General features: G+C 35.6%; 1 protein-coding gene across 2 annotated transcripts in view; it reads right to left on the bottom strand.

Moving 5' to 3' along the window:
• The window catches only part of LOC106880859 (organic cation transporter protein), a 42,913-nt gene extending 42,121 nt beyond the window's left edge, over positions 1 to 792 (bottom strand). For both annotated transcript variants that reach the window (XR_016244071.1, XM_089361935.1), the window contains exon 1: positions 545 to 792. The gene's annotated coding sequence lies outside the window, so the exon portion shown is untranslated. The remainder of the gene's footprint in view (positions 1 to 544) is intronic.
• Positions 793 to 7,500: the final 6,708 nt, after the last annotated feature.

Genomic DNA, 7,500 nt, shown 5'->3' on the forward strand with positions numbered 1-7,500 from the left:
TATATATATGTATATGTATATATTTGTGTCTGTTTGTGTTTGTCTCCCTCCATCGTTTGACAACCGATGTTGGTGTTTACATCCCGTAACCTAGCGGTTCGGCAAAAAGGACCGATAGAATAAGTTCTAGACTTACAAAGAATAAGTCCTGGGGTTGATTTCTTCGACTAACACCCTTTAAGTCAGTGCTCCAGCATGTCAGCAGTCAAATGGCTGAAGCAAGTTTTAAAAAAAGGGGGGTATTGATAAAACATCGAAATGCTATAAGGGTCTTCTTGAGTAAAATAGGAATCCATGGGTCCATAGGTAAAAAACGATTGGGAACTTCTGTTGTAGACAAATCTGGAAACCGATAGAAGCGATTATTCCCAAAGAAACAGATGTAAACACCGACCAAAGATAAGACGAGAAGATAATATTCAGATTAATACAGAGTCATTAGAAAGAAGGAAAAAAACAGAACAAAACAGAACAAAACAAAGCAAAATATAATTGTTGCAGGAATTATTGGCTGCTTTCCAAAAATGAGAAAAAAGAATTATACCTATCGTATATCCACAAGATTTTTGCACGTCAATTTTGTGGAGAATAATTTCTTCAATTAATTAAGTTGATATACAATAAATAACATTAAGATTGTTATTTCACGTTTATTTAATAAATTTCTTCGCAACTTTTTCATCTTTTTTCTCTTTCTTCATGTCTTTCGTTTAATCCATCGTTTTTTTCTTCTTTCAATTCATTCCTTGGGTTTTTGGCTGCCTTTCCCTTTTGTTCTCCGTCATCTATTGCATAAGTCAACACTTCCTCTAAATTCTCTCCGTTCTCTTTCTCCCCCCCCTCTCTCTCTTTCTCTGCCTCTCCCTCTCTCTCTCTCTCTCTATATATCCATCTATTTCTATCTCTTGTATATTTCCTTTCTACATTTTCAGGCGCCATGCAGTTAAAACTTCAACTATTTATAGTCGTCTGCTTACGAACTGCTAAACCTTCGTTACTATTTAACGGCTTATCGTTCGTTTATTGTAACATAGTTGGTGCATCCTCATCTTTCTCTACATTCTGTGATTTTTTTAGTTTATATCTGGGTCATTTCTTGGCAACAGGATTTGAGGTAATTATAACTTGGATAACTTTGATAGGATTCGGCCAATATAGGTCCAGTTCCAAATGTAATGTTTATCGCTTTGTTAGAAACTACAACGCTGGCTGTCATATGATGTGTATGTCGGGAATATACATTTGTCGTGGTAGGTCTTATTGGGTAATGTTATATTTGTATGATGTTTATAATATTGATTTCAAATTTTGCACGAGGCCAGCAATTTCGAGGGAACGAGCGAGAGAGGGAGGGAGTAAGCTGATTATATCGATCCCAGTATTCAACTGGTACTTATTTTATCGACCCCGAAAGGGATGAACAGCAAAGTTGACCTTGGCAGATTTTGAACTCAGGACGTAAAGTAAAAAGAAATTCTGCTAAGAAATTTGGAATAATAGACTTATGGTACCTTGATGCGAAAGATACTAAACCAATCAATAAATATCAATCAATGCCGTATTGAATAAAGAGAAACGACTTCAGATAAAACCTAATTCTTACTACTGTAGGTCCAAGGATTGACTTTCTGTTTTTTCTTTCTTTCTTTTTGGAGGGCTGTCAGACGATTGCATCTGGTACTTATTTTATCGACCCCAAAAGGATGAAAAGTAAAGTCAACCTCGGTGGTATTTGAACGCAGAATGTAAAGCCAGAAAAAAATGCCACTAGCACCGAAAGAATGAGAGGAGAAGTCGATTTCGGCGGAATTTGAACTCTGAACATAACGAACTGAAATGCCGTTCAGCATCTACTGCAAATCACTACCAATTCTGCCAGCTCGCCCCCTTAAATATGTAGTGGGAGGCAACTCTAACAAACTATAATATTAAGTAAAACCTAGAAAATCTATAAAGGGAGGCTACTCGTTCAAATTATTATATTCAAATGTTTAATATTGTGAGACAACGCGACGGCTTAAATGTCTTTACGTTTTTTATGTGTATAACAGGTCGGACACCAGTTTTTTTATGTTGGTTGTTTATCACAACAACAGGTCGTTGAAGTGTGAGATATACTATATCTTTATTTATAATGTTTTCATTCGTAAGTTATAACAAATATTATTGTTTATTTAATTTTAAACTATAATGATAATTTCGTTACTTATAACTTAATTATAAGTATTTATCACTAAGTATAACTCTTAGTTTAGTTTAGGCTGCGTAAATGTTATGATGTATACATGACAAGACGCTGAATGAGTGTTTATTACGTGCATGTATGTTGAAGATATAGATTATATTTTTTTGACCGTTACACATAAAAAAAAAATACAGTTTCATTAATATACAGAAATAAATTCAACAAGTTGAAAGAAACGAGAAGTAAAAGGAATTAAGTTTCTACATTAATTTATTATATACATATTTTTACACTTATAGAAATTTAGAAACAAAACATTTCATCGTAGGGAATTTACGACTTAAATTTATTATTAACTAGTTTCTCATTCTAACTAATAAGGTTTCACGACAATTCAATATTGTCGGATTTGAGTATTGAACATGACATATATATTAGCCTATACTCAAAAGGGTGAGTGTCGCGGACTTGAGTAATGTCCAACGAACACTGGAGATTTTTCCGAAAATCAGGGTTTTTATAACTACTCATACACGAATCATAGAACCGTAACCCGGTGAAAGATTTCTTCAACGAAGTTCATAATTCGTATATAGGCAGTAATTTTTAACCAGTGAGAAATCAATAATTTCTCATGTTCGGGCAAACGAACTTACGTTCTCTCTCCGCCCCTTATGAGTTTGCTACACGTTCAAATCTCGCTGAGGCATCTTTTCTTTTCATCCTCTTATAACCAATACATAAAGCATTAGTTCAGCTCTAGGATAAATTCTTATTCCTGTTTTTCTCTGAATTCTATCCATAATGCTGGTCGTGACGCTATTCGGTCTGAGAATTACACTGTGAGCACACGGGTCCATGGATTACGCAGCTACATCCACGTTAATTTCACGAGCGACTGTATTTTGATCATCAATGGAATATATGCTAGTTGCCCTGCTTGCACGGGTTCTTGTGACTCTCTGTCACCATCCAATTCTATTCGGTACGAATTTAAACTGAGAGATTCTTGGCCATTAGCTGAATGCACAACCATGGATATATTGCAGTTACTTTCTTGTTTGAGCATGTTGATCTTAACCGTTGATCTTCTAGGATTCCTAGCATCAAGGTGAAGATCCCGTCGGTTCAGTTGATCCCTTCTGATGCCTCTTCACAATCTGCCAGGGTGGCTGAACGAATGTATACGTTGCCAAAAGGCAACTCGAGGCTACACGGTGAGATGTTTTCAAGATACCCACAAACCCATTATCATCGATACCGACTGAAAATGTATCAGGAAGTCAAAAGTTGTTGTTACTCGCTAATAAGAATAATGTTAGAAAATAAAATATAATTGAAGAAACTTATTGTAATCACTTTTCGACGGTGCCTTTTGATAACAATGAGTGATTGATAACATTAAGTAGTGGCCATAACAATGACAAGACACTTGACGAACGTGCCAAACTGTGGTATTGAACCCAAGACCACATGATCGGGAAGCAGGCTTCTCAACCACACAGCTACGTGTCATCCTTTGGCAGATTTCACTCTGTTGTAAACATTTCATGTTAAGTTTGAAGTTAACTTCTTCCTTTCCTATAAACACTTCCAGAAAACCCGGAAAACAAAATAGTGATGGATGCGGCCCTTCCTACTCCGACTAAGCGTTTAAGAAATTATTATTGGGTATCACCAAAGTACCTTTGTTTGTTTGCGCTGTAACAGAAAAGCAGAAACATTTCCCCCGTTTCTAGAAATAGATTCTGCAGTTACCTCCCTTCCATTAATAACGGTTTCCACTGTTCTACTTTGTTTTATTGTATTTTATTATAATTTATCGTTTATCTTACACTTGTTCCACTTCGGACGGCTGCAGTCGAACGAATTGACACCAGATCTTATTTTCTAAAACTTGGCTCATAGTCTCTTTTGCCGAACTGTTTGCTCACAGGAACGTAACAGACCAAGCGATGGTAGGGGGTCTACTCCAAACACACACACACACACACACACACACACACACACACACACACACACACACACACACACACACACACACATATATATATATATATATATATATATATAGATATACATATATATATATATATATATATATATATAGATATATATATATATATATATATATATATATATATAGATATATATATATATAATATTATTGTAAAATCTGGTAATTAGTCATATATTAATTAATATCGATTAATTATCAGTAGGCCAGCACATCTAAAGAATCAAAGAGATTCAGAAATATTATCTGCAATCTCAGGGGATTAAGGTACATTTAAAAAAATGACGTCGACCACTAACGTGGACAATTGATGCGCTAGAAATAGATCACATCTTTTAATAGACACAAGATGTGATCTATTTCTAGCGCATCAATTGTCCACGTTAGTGGTCGACGTTATTTTTAAATATATATATATATATATATATATATATATATATATTGATTAAAACAGAATGACTGTCCCCTGACGCAACAAAAGGTGTTGGTGTGGAGTTTATGTGTATTATTACAGTTTGTTAAATGCTTGTATGTGTGGTGGTGGAGGTGGATGCCTTATTCGCTATACTCGTGTGAATTGGTATATTGGCTATATTGGCTATACCGGTGTGAAATACTCTTGTTAATATAGAACGTTTTAATAATTGAAATCCCACCAAAAGAGGTGCGTAGCTATATTTTATTCTTCCTAAAAAGTTGAAAGAGCCATTTCTGAATCGCTTCCTAAATTTTACAGTTTTGTTTTCGTCGTCGTTTAACTCACGGTCATCCCTGACTGAACACGTCTTTGATCAATGACTTGTTCAGTCAGAGTCCATCCTGTGTTTATTTAAGTCACAATAAATCTACATTTTTTTTCTTTTCGAAGACTTTAAAGTCGGTCCTCATTAAGATTTGGTTATTATTCCTAGCAAGTCAAGCGATTGTGTGAACGTAGAGGTGCGCCCCTCTTTTGCCTCAGTTTAATGGTGCGCTGCTTATTTAGTTTTTTAAAAATTTATTTACTTACTTAAGACCTTCGCTTCCCCTGAAGCATAAGCCATCGACGACTTTCCTTCACTGTTCTCCACTCTGGGCTGTCTACTTCTCCCACAATTATATCTGTGAAAAGAGCGTTTAATAATGTCTACACCTTTCTGATGCCTTGCCATTAGTTCGAGTTGCGACCATTTCCTTTTACATCGTCTGCGTGATTGAATGAGGGAAGAGAGGAAGAAATTACAACTCAGAGATTCTTGTCGTAGGAAACAACCCATAGTGCATAAAATTATCTTTCGATAATGATCTGCCGAAAATGTTTGCAGCAGTGTGTACCCTACTAAAAGTCCATGGGAGCCAGATGTTGATGCTAAACTCCGTAGCAGATTCTGATTCTATCTCACTACTCGCCTCCTTGGGCAGGTATTTTCTTTCATACCTTTACGACGAAAAAATGTTTCATCGAAATTGTGAGGAAAATCGTCAAGGAAGGAGTCTTCCACATAGTTTCATGTCTACAACCCTTTTCTTGAGTTGTATATAATACGTCCGGTTTTATACCCCCCACCTACCCAATGGAAGCTTTCAAAGCAAGTTCATCTCTTACCAGCATTCAGGAAACCCTTCTCACTGGACATAAATTTCTCACTTCTTACCATTCTTTCAGACCCTGAAAACGGCATTCATTGGACCACATTTCATTTAGAGACGATTTTCATTCAGTCAATTTTCATTGAAGAAATTCTCTTTAATACAACTGTTACTGAGCCGGGTTTTATTGGGACAGCTCTCATTTAGCTTATCTCTTATCAAATCCAATATTCATTAATAAGCCGACTCTCGTTTATTTAATAATCATTGAGCTTATTTCTTGTTCATAGCATTCTATTCGTGCTTCAGCAAAACCGTTTTATGTGCAACCTGTTAATGAGACGTAGTGTCGGACAAGTAGGTTATTTTCACATTAGACTAAATCAGCCTCTAGTCCATACAGCAACGTATTTTACATCAATAACCAATAACATGATAACCTTCACTCAGCAGCTGAATGCTTTTTTACTTTTCTTGGGTGAAAGGAAAGAAGCGTTGGATGAAATCAATAAAACAAATAAAATGATGCAATAACTATATTTCTCATCTGTCTACATAATTGGTTTTATAACACAAACCTTTTAAAGCATGTTTACTTCCAGTTTTATAACGTCATATCTCAAGTGTACCGACAGATGGCATTTCAATCGTGTTGTTTATTTATTCACTTATTTATTTGAAGCAACTATTGCAGATTTAGCACGTCCTTCACATGAAGTGTTTGTATACAAGGGCGGAACGACTGCTGTGACTTTGCCGATAAAATTGCTCAGTCTTTTCAGTTCTTGCAGCTAGTGCTCAATCATTTCACATCTGCTGCTTTGCTCTTTGTAAAAGCATGACTATAACCAGGTTATATTATACTCCCTTCCCTGAAAGTTATGCAAAATCAATTTGTTTACACAACTGTATTGGTTTTCAGAAATGAACGAACATCTCAACATCAAAATACCATAATCTTTGCAAAATGTATTACGGCTTTATGCTTTACATTTCGCTAACATTTTTGTGGAAGTCGCAGACCCCGCCGACTTCATACTTTTGTTTTATCTTAAAACAATATAAAATTCATTTCCTATATACTACTTTAATCACATCATATGATGATCGGTGGTGGTGGTGATGGTGCTGCTGCTGCTGATGATGATGATGATGGGGGTGGGGTGGGATATTTGATTATTGTTATGCGTTATAAATTTCTACAACGTCGTCGTTTATCTCAATATAACACATTAATTCGGGGAGCAATCTTCAGTATTGTGTAAGAGCGTTGTGATAGCACTCTCTACCAGAAATATTTATTTGAATATGTCTGACATTGTAACACAAATAAATTTATAAAAGTGAAAAACAATGCAAACATAAAATCAGTGAAGAATCTTTCAGAACAATAATCAATTCAACCTCCCATGTTTCGATATGCATCCTTGAATGAGTGATGTACATTATTTATTGCAGAGCAAGGAATACCTTTCGTTCGTCTAATTGTAGTATTTTACAAATCAACAATACATCAGTGACCAAGTACAGATTTCTCTGCTGCTTACATGGGAAATTTGTGTTTCTAACATAGAAGCTATTCACAGAAAAGAATGTCGAGGGCGGCGTAAATCAGATGTCGTTACGTCAGTATCCATATTGTGTAAAAGGTTTTGATACTGAATCGTATCGTGTAGTTCACAATCACTAGCTTTGTGCGCAAATTTCTCGCCATGGTCTCTTTCGCCTA

This window comes from Octopus bimaculoides, chromosome 13 (assembly GCF_046866305.1).
Source record: "Octopus bimaculoides isolate indiv1 chromosome 13, ASM4686630v1, whole genome shotgun sequence".
In the NCBI taxonomy this organism is placed as follows: Eukaryota; Metazoa; Mollusca; class Cephalopoda; order Octopoda; family Octopodidae; genus Octopus; species Octopus bimaculoides.